The following is a 12,174-nucleotide window of genomic DNA, read 5'->3' on the forward strand; positions in this document are numbered from 1 at the left end:
AAAGAGTCTTGTTTGCAGATCCCGCCTAAGAAAACAAAACCAGAAACACACCCCACTTCCAATCCTTTCTTCCCCCCAAAAAAACCAGCTAGGGAGGGTCGAAATGCCGAACTTCCATGCAGAGACTGGGTGTGGCGCTGGAGGGCAGGCGCATGGCTGGGCCAGGTTCGGTGGCTAGCCGGAAAGGGATGTGTGTTGTGTGTAATATGTGTGTGTGTTTGTGTGTGTATGGGTGGGGTCCAAGTTTCCCTTCAGCACCCTCCAGGCCATCCCGCCCCTTGCCTCGAAGTGAAAAAGAGTTCAAACAGCATTACAGCCAGAAAAAAAGGGTCTTGTGGGGTGCAAGTTGGTTTTCTCGCCAGTATTTGGTTTCCGTTGTTTCACCTTGCTGCTTGAGTGAGTGGAGGGACGGGAGAGTGCCTGGATGGGGGGGACGGGTGTTTGGGCGGTGGGTGTCTGTCGGTGGCTGGCGGGTGGAGGATCCTCAGCTAAAGCGACGTCTCCAGGCTGTGGATGGGGCTCCCTGGACTTGAAGTGGTAGCTGATTTGCTAGTGTTGGTCATCAGGTTGATCCCGCTGTCAATGGCGCTGTTGTTCTTGTTGAGCGAGGACGGCGGGCTCGGGTTCTGCTTGAGTGCGACATCTTCCAGGTCCGTGTCGTCGATGAGGGGGATGTGGGGCTGGGAATCTTCGATCCGGAACTCGGGGTGAGCCATGAAGTTATGGATGGAGGTTCGAGACTCAGGCTCTTCTAGGCCTTCATAGAGAGAGCTACGGAACGCCTTCACCACTCGGATCTGCAAGGCAAGGGACAGGACTGAGCAGAGCAGTGGGGTCAGGGCTGACTGGAGTGAAGGGTTTCTTTGGGGGGAGTCGGGCACAGAGCAGGAGACTGGAATCCACAGGTTGCTGGGTAGGCTCGAGGAACAGGGACAGGAAGGGCAGGATGGAATCAAGGACTAGGAGGCTTCAAAAATCACTTTGGTTATGGTGAGGTGCGATGCCAGGAGAGGTTGGGTCCCCCATGCCCATCACAGAAATGGTGGGAGAGAGTGAGGGAACAGAGGTTAAGTACTCTCCCAGGGGGTGTCCCTAGACCTAGCGAGAGACCGGGCAGTGGAAATTCTACCATGCAGAAAGGGGTATGGGGGGTGGATATGGGAAAGACCTGTCCAGTAGGAAGGAGAAGATGCTATTTCCAAAGAAAACCAGTAAGGAGGCCCCAACCCCACACAAGGGACCTGGACCACATGGAACAGAGCAGGCAGAGACAGTGGGAACAGGAGGGCAGCCGGGAGGAGACACAGGAGGGCCCAATAGAGAAAAGAAACATGGAACCCTGAGCGGCAAAGCAGATCAATGCCAGCGCAGCCAGAAAGCACCAATGAGCCAGTGGGCTGATGACACTCGGGGGTCAGGGGCCTGCGGGGACCACACGGCAAAGGCAGACAGACACTCGGCTACACTCGGAAGTCTGGATGATGTGAACGAAGGGGTTTGAACCCACGTTTCTTTCCTTCATGCAGTTGGGAGGTAAACACTCGAGTATGTGCTCAGAGCCCTGCTCAGCCATTGGTGCTGGGCTGGGGTGGGGGGGACCTTGGATCCCTGTGGGGAGGGGTTCTTTTTATTTGTGCTTTGAAAATACACCAAAAAATAAAAGGGGGCAGGATCAGAGAGGTGGACTCAGTTCTTGGGGTTGAGGTGCTGGTTGTCGGGGCTGAAGCACTGTCTTGAGCCCCAAGATTGAGGTAAGATCCTGGTGCCCCAGATTCATCTTTTCCTTTCTGCAGGGTGGATGAAGGGCAACAGGGAGGAACCTTCCAGACTGGTGGGAGAGTGTGTGAGTCTGAATTCTGCCACTGCCACTTCTGGGGCTAGGTGTTCTGTCCTGGGTTCACTGTCCCACTTCTGGGGTGCAGCTGATCAGGACCCTGACTGGCACACTTTCTCTGAATCTTAGGGCCTAATTCCTCTCCAGTCCTAACTCAGAGCAGAAATAGGGGTGTGGAGAGGGTCAACAGACTCTAAGGAGGTTCCTGCATTGAGCAACAACGAGCCCAAGCCTGGCACATATGGTGGCAGAAAAAGCCCTATTCATGGGTATGAATGTTCTAGAGTCCCATGTCTCATGGTACTAACACTCAGTCACATGCATGACAAACCATGCTAAGAAAGCAGTGGTCTGATCTTATTAAGACTATATGGTTCTGGGCCCGGAGAGATAGCACAGCGGCGTTTGCCTTGCAAGCAGCCGATCCAGGACCAAAGGTGGTTGGTTCGAATCCCGGTGTCCCATATGGTCCCCCGTGCCTGCCAGGAGCTATTTCTGAGCAGACAGCCAGGAGTCACCACTGAGCACTGCCAGGTATGGCCCAAAAACCAAAAAAAAAAAAAAAAAAACCAGCTCAAATTATTTGGGGGCCGGAAGGTGGCGCTGGAGGTAAAGGTGCCTGCCTTGCCTGCGCTAGCCTAGGACGGACCGCGGTTCGATCCCCTGGTGTCCCATATGGTCCCCCAAGTAGCCAGGAGCAACTTCTGAGCGTATAGCCAGGAGTAACCCCTGAGCGGCACAGGGTGTGGCCCAAAAACCAAAAAAAAAAAGACTATATGGTTCTGATTTGACAAGAACCTCTCTCTCTCTGTTATCTGTCGTCCCTCCTCATCCTTACATGCTCTGATGTTGCCAAAATATGCTTAGCGCCTTCTCCTGTGCCATGGATTGCCCAGGGCCCCATAGACGTCTTTAGGTCAAAGCCTTTAAATAAGGTGCTAAGGCAGATGAGCTTTGCAGTAGCTCTGATCCCTGGTCAGCTATGAAGTCCTTCTGTGCCCTGCCTTTTGCAGCAATAACCCCACTTTCTGCATGCTTGGGCCCTTCTGCCCTTGCTTAAGTAACACATGCAGTAGATTTCCTCAGTTTCTTCATTTATGAAGTAGGGACAGCTGTACCTGTAGTGGCCCTGTGCCATTTTGGGGAGTGTAATGGAGGCTGTGACATGCCTGGCTGGTGATGGTGGTGGTGGTGAGGGTGGAAGGGCCCCGGGTGGGACTGACAACAAAGAGGGGACAATACAGAATGAGATGCAGCCCCCACCCCCAGCATGGCGTCGACAGAGAGATGGACTGATCTGGACAAGACTGGGGAGGGCGGGACAGAGTTTTTGGGACACCCCGCCATGGCCAGCTCAAGTCTCCACTTCGCTTCTCTCCGCAGCTGAAATGGAAAAAAAAATCTGGGAAGAAAAAGAAAAAAAAACTTCCCATTCCCCTCCCTGCCTGTAGAGGGGGACTTTGAGGGCCAAAGGCACTGATGGGTCTGGGGGTGAGGGTGAGCAAGGAGGGAATCCCAGGTCTTTTGATCTTTTGGGCAGGAGGAGAGGGGATACATTCTGGGGTGGGCCCGACATACTCGAGTGTTTACCTGGCTTCAAAGAAGCTAAGAGTCTGGGAGAGATTCACATTTATTTTAGGCCCAAGTTTAAAGACTCACAACCTATTTTTATTTCACTCTCTCTTGCTGAACTCTGTGTCCAGGGTTCTCTAGCCCTCTGGGGAAACAAACACAGGGGGATATTAAGACAGTGGGGAGGATCTCGGGTTCCCCCCGCAAGCCACTTCCTTGTCAACCCAAGACTACACTTGGCTGGTTCCGAACCCAGCTTCCTTCCTTTCCTTCTATTTCTCTTCACTCCAAGAGGCCAGAGCTATGCTCAGCACCAGGATGATAAGGGGGCAGCAGGAGGGGGTGCAGGTCCTAGCTGGCAGGTGCTGATTCCAGGGTTTTGGGGTGCAGCACTCGAGCCAGCCTTGGGCAAATGTGCTGAAGACAGCTGGGGAGACTGCAGGGCCTGGAACTGGATGGGTGGATGGGGGGCAGTAAGAGTGCAGTTTCTCAGTGCTGGCTACTCATACTGATCTTGGTTTCCAAAGAGAAAGAAGGGGCCCTTCCCCCTACAGCACCTCCAGGTAAGCATAAGTCTGAGTTTTATGCTTCTGGATCTCTGCTGAGGAGAATTTGGGGTCCTTTTCACTGCAAGGTACAATGGGGTAGTTCCTAGCTCCAGGACAGAAATCCTATCTACATGAATACAAAGGCTAATGCTCAATCTTTTTTGGGGGTGGTGGTGGTGGGGCACATCCAGTGATGCTCAAGGGTTACTCCTGGCTCTGCACTCAGGAATCACTCCTGGTAGTGTTTGGGGACCATATAGGATGCCAGGGATTAAACTCTGGTTAGCTGCATGCAATCAAACCCTCCCCACTGTACTATCTCTTTGGAACTTAGAGTTTTATAGGATTCTGGGCATCAACTTTTCACCACTTCCTTGCTGGGTAACCTCATATCACCTGAGCATTTTTGTTTGTTTTTGGGCCATACTCAATGGTGCTCAGGTGCTACTCCTGGCTCTGTACTCAGAAATCATTTCTAGCAGGCTCAGGAGACCATATGGAATGTCGGGGATCAAACCCAGGTCGACTGCATGCAAGGCAAATGATCTACCTGCTGTGTTATTGCTCTGGCTTCAAGTCCCAGAGCATTTGGGTTCCTTGTCTCTGTGGAATAATGCACTGACAAGCTGACCTTCTCACTGATCTCAGTGGCTGAACATTCTAGAATATTCCAGAGGCCCATCTCGTTACACTGTCATGTCACCATTCACATGCCTCTGCTGTGTCCCTAGAGCTTAGAGATGCTCTAGGAGGGCCATGTGGCAAGGTGGCTCTCGCACCCCAAGTTCACAAGTCAGGTGTTGCCCTTCTCCCCCAAGCAAATGGGTCAGGGGAAGTGAGTTGAATCTTTCTGGACACTCAGATGCCAGGGGCTGGCACAGAGCAGAGCATAGCCCACTTCTTCTTGGCTGGGGGGGACTTCCTGGCTCTTCAGATCTCCACTGAGAAGCAGGTATTTTTGGGTAGGTATGGTTGGGCCACACCTGGAAGTATTCAGGGCTTACTCTTGGCTCTGCAATCATGGATCAATCCTAGTGGGCTCAGGGGACGATTTGGGGTGCCAGTGTACAACACATGAAAGGCAAGTGATCTTCCATTTGTTTTATCACTTTAGTCAGGAATAATCCATTTAGATTGGTGGTCCCCACATGTAGTCTAGGGTCATCAGAGGCTAGGAGGTGCTCTTGTAAGTGGAGCCTCTCCAGCCAAAGACAACAGCAGGCAGATGGAAAGTTGATGTGGGATCCATAGCTGGGGGAACAGAGATCCTATGGAGCACTGAATCCAAATGGGTGAAGATCAGTTCTTGGGGGGCTCAGGACGTCTCTAAGAAGAATCAGAGAAATGGGATTCTCCTGCAGGTCTGACACCCAGTACAAAAGCACAGATGGGTAAGTGGGCTTGAGCCCCACATAGATGAGAAAGGAGAAAGGGGCTGCCTTACCGGGGGGGGGGGGATCTGGCCTGCAGGGTAGATGAGACACAGGGTACAGATGTGACTATAGCCTGATGGGGTTCCAGGAGGCCACTGTCTTGGATGGTTTGGGTGCAAACAAAGAAGGAGAGTAGAAAGGTATCATCTAAGTTAGGAGTGAGCCAATGCCCCCTCAGGCTGTGCGCCCAGGGAAAGTCTAGGGTGGGGGCATAAACATGGGGGAGGGGCATCCCTCAGAGGTCAGCACTATGCTTTGGGTAGAGGTCTTGGGGAGAGGGACCTCGGGGTACAGGGGTGAGAGGATCCCCAAGTGCAGCCTGCTCTGACACATTCTCACACAGCCAGACCTGACCATAGACTGTTCAGACACCATCTATCTGATGGCACCACTTAGAATCTTGCCCCACCATAGGCATTTCTGTGCCAACACAAGAACTTACAGATTGGGACCAGGCTGAGTGGGAGATTGGGGGCTGGTGCAGTGGGGAGCTCCTCAAGAAAACTCAAACAGGGGCTCTGTAGGAGTAGGGGTATGTCTGGAGATGGGCTGAGGGCAGGAGGGCAAGGAAGTCAGGCTGTGGCTCAGACAGACCAATCGGAGCAGAAAATCTGGACCTCCCAGCTCCATGCCAGGATGGAGGCTGGGTTCCATTTCTGCTTGAACTCAGGCCTGGCAAAGGGCAGGACAGCAGGACTGTGGGCAGAACAGAGGCCTTGCACCCCCCGAGAGCCCTGCCTAGAGACCCCCCCTCATGACTGGCCATTCCCTTACATCACTCAGCCCTCTAAAGTCCCAGTGACACAGCCTGTCTCCTCCTGGCCAACTTGATTTTTCTCTTTGTTTGTTTTGAGGCCACACCCATTGACACTTAGGGGCTTATCCTGGCTATGCTCTCAGAAATTGCTCCTGGCTTGGGGGGACCATATGGGATGCTGGGGGATCGAACTGCAGTCCATCCTAGGCTAGTGCCACTCCTGGACAACTTGGATTCTTCCTGACCACACTGACTGTTGACCACTGGGGACACTCCAGGTCCCCCTTGCTGGCTATTCTCCACCCTCTAAAACTCCTGGAATGTCCCCAACCAATGATGCTGATCCTTGGAGTAACCCCGACTGTCAGACCCCGCCCCTCCTGAGCCTGTGGAAGTGCCACGCAGCTCACCCCCGGGGGGACTGGCTTGGCTCTGCCTGCGGCCCATGAAGGGGGCGGGAGTAAGGGGACACTCACGCCCAGCTGCAGCCGGAGGAAGGCTGGCTGGGGAGGAAAGAGCATTGGATAATGACACGAGACTTGGGCTAGAGAGATTGGCTACATCCTGGCTCTGGCTGGTGACCGAGGACTGTCTCCGCAGGGCACCCTGAAAGGAAGCCCCGCTCTTGAAAGTATTGACTACTTCAATCTGCAATGGAGGAGAGAACGAGACAAGTTTGGAGAAGAACAGACAGACACATGACAACGACAGGTGCCAGGAGCAAAGCCGCAGCCATGGCCACAGGACAAGGCCACGGGGCCATGACACCCACACAGAAGGACCAGAGCACTTTGAGGCCAACGGTCTGTATGGCAGAGGTGAGCAGAGGGAGGCCTAGGCTGAATGGGGTGGGGAACAGTGGGTTCTCAGGCCCTCCTAGGGCTGAGTGTAGAGCCCAGGGGAAGGGTTCAGGCTCCAGGATGGGCAGGAATGGGGTCCATCCCAGCTCTACCACTGGGGGCTGAGGTGACTGGGATGGTTACCACTGAGACATGAGGCAGCCCATCTGGGAATCCATGAGGGCCAAGGTGACCCCATCAGGCCATTTCTGAGGGCCGATGTGACCTCATCTGGCCATTCCTTGAGGGCCGATGTGACCCCCTTGGGGCCTCAAGAAGGACAGAGTGGTGACTCTTTGTGAAGAGAGGTTTATCCTGCCAAGGTGTCTACTGCCCACTGCAGGCACATTTCCCGGGCTCAGGCATCACACATCAGTGTGACCTGAGAACCACACTGGGGGCCTCCTGGTCCTTCACCCCATCCCCGTGTCCCCACAATTTCAGGACTCTTGAGAGGACTTTCCCCTGTGATGCCTGTGACACCTGGTGGTAACTTCAGACTAACCAGGCCCTCTCAGATGTGGGGGTGGGGCGATCTCAAGGGCTCTCAAGTCTCCTCAGGGAGGAAAGAGAAGCTTGGGATCTGGGTCTCTGCTGTCATGGCCGAGATATCAAGGGGAGATGCATCCAATCATGGGTGTGTGTCTAGGCCTGTGGGTACATTCAGACCCACAGGTGCGCTGTGGTGCATTTAGGTTCTAGGATATATTCAGGCCTGTGGGTGCATTCAAGTCCATGGGTGCGTCCTTGTTTTGGGTTGTTTCCAGAGTTGTGGGTATGTCCAGTGCTGTGGATGAGTCTAGGGCCGTTAGTGCTCTGGGCTCTAGTTCCCTATTCTGGGAGTGCTAATGTGTGACACTAGAAAACCCACCCCTAGGCTACTAGTGACTCTTAGGTCTTGGGAAAACCCTTCTGTGCTTATGGGGGGCACTGGCCACAGGGAATCCCTTTTACAGGCACTGGTTCCAACACTGCTGTACCTCATACCCAGCCCCTGACAGAACTTTCACTGCCCACTGCCCTTAGATCTCCCCATCTCTTCCCACTCTAGGGACCCCTGGGCAGCCCACAAGGGTAGGACGGTACATTCTGGGGCTCCCTGCCCTTAGTGGTCTTGTTGGGGTGCCTGGGAAGAATGAGGGGGACCCAAGAAGCAGCGAGGATGACCCGTGCTGACATCTCTCCTGCGCCTCCTCCTCCAACTGGCGACGCTGGTACCTGGGTCTGGATCCTATTGAGGCCCCGGAATCATAGGATCTGGCCACGGCGCAGCTCCCGCTCGGCATGGTCAATCTCTTCCACGTCCTCATTGAGTTCCTCCTCGGGGATCTCTTCCTTCTGCATGAGCTGGCCTGCCTCCTTCAGGAACTTGAGCCTGCTGGTCGGGATGGTGGCGATCACCTGCAAGGGACAGTCATCAGGGTGTGTGTGTGTGTGTCTGCCTTGATGTGTGTGTGTCCACATGTATTTGTGTCTGTGTGTTCGTGTGTGTGTGCGTGTAGTGTGTGTCTGTGTGAGTACACTCTGTGTGTGTGGTCTCTGTGTGTTTGTGTCTATGTGAGTTTGTGTGTGATGTGTGTCTGTGTGGTGTCTGTGTGCATCTGAATGTGTGTCTGTGGTCTCTGTGTTAGTATGTAGTGTGTTGTCTATATATGTGGTCTCTGTACATATATGCAAGTGCATGCATATGTGTGTGTGGCTATGAGAAGCTTCTCTGGGCCTCCAGGTTGTCATGGCCTTCACTCAGCCCTGTGCACTCTAGGTCGCCTTGTGTGATCAGGGCCCCCCAGGTTGGGGATCCACCCATGTCGTTGAGCCTCTTGAGTGGTGGGGTCAAGCCTATGCCTGGGAGCTCAGCGTAGGGCCTGGCTAGAAGTCAGGAGGATACAGAGGTGAAGGTCCTTCTCTCCTGCGGCTCAGGCCTGCCCATAGTAGGGGAATGTGGCCCTCTGCCATCAGTTTAGAGCTGCCCATGAGTGGCCAATCTCCTCTCAGAGCTGCCTGGAGTGAAGGCGGCTGGGTGGGAAGGGAGTTTCCTTCCACTCTTCCAGCTGCTTTTGCCCAGAACTCAAACTCCACGTAATAGAGAGGCTAGAGTTCCAGCTCTGGGTTTCTGTGCTTGGCTTGAGATCCTTGGGAAGCACCCACGATCCAGACTCGGGGACCCAGCTGGTGTCTGCTGGCACTTTGTGTAGTGAATTGTGGGATTCTAGACTTAGAAGAAACTAGAATATTCTGGGGGTGAAGGCCAGAAGGACTCCACAGAATAATCCACCCAGCATTCTGAGGAGTCCCGAGTGGCCCCCAAATAGCCCCCAAATAGCTGAGAACAGTTCTTGTGGGCAGCTCTGCTTGCAATCACCTCTCAGACTAATCAATAATCTCTTAAAACCATTTGATTAAAACATTGCCTTTGGCTGTTAGGATGATGGGAAGAATGCACACAGCTGACCATACTCTCTAGGGTTTTTTTTTTTTGGGAGGGCCATACCCGATGACACTCAGGGGTTACTCCTGGCTATGGGCTCAGAAATCGCTTCTGGTTTGGGGGACCATATGGGACACCAGGGGATCAAATCATGGTCTTTTCCTAGGTCAGTGCATGCAAGGAAAACACCCTACTGCTTGTGCCACCACTCTGGTCCCTCTTTGGATCCCATCCCTGGAAGTGCTGTTACCTGGTGTGTGTGGAATCATGAGACTCGGTGAGGGGCCATGGGACTAAGCAAGAGATCATGAGACCCAAGAGATCATGAGACCAGTGTGGGATCATAAAATCCAGTGAGAACAGAGACTGCCTGTGATGCTGGCTTGGACTCTTGGCTACCTGGATAGATTATGTCAATCTCATTTATATTTTATTGCATTCACTTTTTGTTTTCTTCCTATTATTTTTTGGGGGATACTGCAGATCTGATGGCCAGTGTTGGCCCTGCTAGGCCCCTCTGGTTACAATTACAGGTACTGGGGAGGTAGGTATGGGAAAATCAGTTCTAGAATTGAACTTGGGGCCACAAGCATCTAGGCATTACCTGCCCTTACAAGACATTGCTTCTTCCACCTGAGCCACTTTCTTTGAGTTTCTCTTTGTGGCAAGTGATCCAGACTATCCATCATGGGGCACATAATACTGTGATTTTTTTTGGCTTTGGGGCCACACTAGGCAGTGCTCAGGGGTTACTCCTGGCTCTGTGCTCAGAAATCGCACCTGGCAGGCACAGGGAATATATGGGATGCTGGGATTTGAACCAATGTCGGTTCTGGGTTGGCCACTTGCAAGGCAAATGTCCTACTACTGTGCTAACACTTCGGCCCCCCTAATACTGTGTTTGAAATGAATTTCAGTAGATGTAGTTAGTGGTACAAATTAAGGCAGTGGGTCCTCCAAGGCCCCCACAACTCAGACACTCCATGATGAGGGGTTTAGTGGGGTCAGATGGCAGCTACAGAGTTGGGTGGGGCCCATCCCTAGGACACTGAGAGGTATTTGCCTCTCAGTCCCACCCAGTCCTAACTCACCTGGCCCCACATGAGCTCCCCTAAGCCGATGAAGATGCACCACATCCACTGGTCCAGCTCCAGCGGGGAGCAGCTGAAAGGATTTCCCCCAAACTGCACGATGACAATCTAGAGGACAGTGGAGTGGGAGCAGGGGGTGTCAGGGCTGCCCCAGAGCCTAGGGGTGGGGTTTGAGGGCGTATGGGGCAGGAGGCTGGCAACCTGGATGGCAAAGGTGCCCAGTACGATGGTGCAGAAGATGGGGTTTCAGAAGATGCCATCAAAGACGTTGCGTTCGCCATGGATCTTACACGCGTTGACCTCATTGAAGAGTTGCATCATGACAAAGGTGTTGAAAATGATGGTGTAGTGCTCAGATGGTGGCGAGTGCAAGGGTGCATTCCTCCCAATGTCGATCTGGAACACCTTTTCACCTGTGGGAGAAGTTGAGCTTCAGCATGGAGTGATGGTAGTGGGGGAAGGAGATATAGGATGGGGGACCCCTGCACCCAGGCTCTGAACACGAAGTGGGGTCCATGGACTCAGAACCTTTGGTCCTTTGGGGAAGACCATCTGTGTTCATGTTTTCTGTGGTTTGTGTGGCAGGGCAGCAGGCATAGGACGCACGGAGAACACGGGCAGGACAGGAGATGGGCCTTGCATGTGACCAACCTGAGTTCTACCCCCATACCATATGGATCCCCAAGCACTAGTAGGTATGGCCCTGGGGGTCTCTGAACATTGCTGGGGTGGCTTAGGAACTCCCCAGCACCACCAGACCAGCCTGAGTGGTGCCATATATTCAGGCCTTGGACCTCCAATTCAGTTGACTGGGAATAACTGAGAGGGGGGACCCTGAGTCTCTGAGCACTGTGGGGGGTCAGGGTGACTCCTCCTCAGAAAAACTCCCAAATTAGGGGCCGGAACGTTGGCACAAGTGGTTAGGCATATGCTTTGCCTGTGCTAGCCTAGGATGGACTGCAGTTTGATCCCCTGGCTTCTCATATGGTCCTCCAAGCCAGGAGCGATTTCTGAGTGCATAGCCAGGAGTAACCCCTGAGCATCATCAGGTGTGGCCCAAAAACAAAAACAAAAAAGAAAGGAGAAATTCCCAAATTATAAAGAGAGATACAGGCAGCAGATCTGGTGATGGTCTTCACAATCCTGTTCAATTCCTGATATTCCTAGGGGGGAGCCCAAGAGCCTTGAGCACAGCTGGTTGTGGCCCAATTTCCAACCCCCAAGCCAGAAATACAAACAAAGGCAGTCCTAGGCCGCTGGCCATCATAGAGAGGCCACAGCCCTGGGATCCCCTAAAAGTGCTGCTGGTGATAAGAGTCTGTCTTGAGAAGAAGCTTGATTTCGGGTTTCTGGCCTCTGTGGCAGGGACCCCTCATGAGGTCCTTTCTCTTCTCTCCCACCTCTAAAATTATAAACTTGGGCCCACGAAAACAGGGCAAGAGCCAAAGTTATCTGAGGAAGGAGAAGGAGGATGACTTCAAAATTAGATGCGTCTGTCTCTGGGGCGCTTCCCAGGCTACATTTCTCCACCGAAATGACATTGTGAGTGGAAGAAATGGAAGGCGGCTAGGATGAGGTCAGAGTGGAAATTTCCTGCAGGACAAAGGGGGCAAATTCTCCTTGAAGAAGGCCGCCTATGGGACTCAGGGCCCTGGCTAACCCATGGCTGTGG

General features: G+C 53.3%; 1 pseudogene; it reads right to left on the bottom strand.

The window, feature by feature from the left end:
- Positions 1-397: 397 nt before the first annotated feature.
- On the bottom strand, positions 398-12,166 carry LOC125998818 (plasma membrane calcium-transporting ATPase 2-like; annotated as a pseudogene).
- Between the last annotated feature and the right edge of the window lie 8 nt (positions 12,167-12,174).

This window comes from Suncus etruscus, chromosome X (assembly GCF_024139225.1).
Source record: "Suncus etruscus isolate mSunEtr1 chromosome X, mSunEtr1.pri.cur, whole genome shotgun sequence".
In the NCBI taxonomy this organism is placed as follows: domain Eukaryota; kingdom Metazoa; phylum Chordata; class Mammalia; order Eulipotyphla; family Soricidae; genus Suncus; species Suncus etruscus.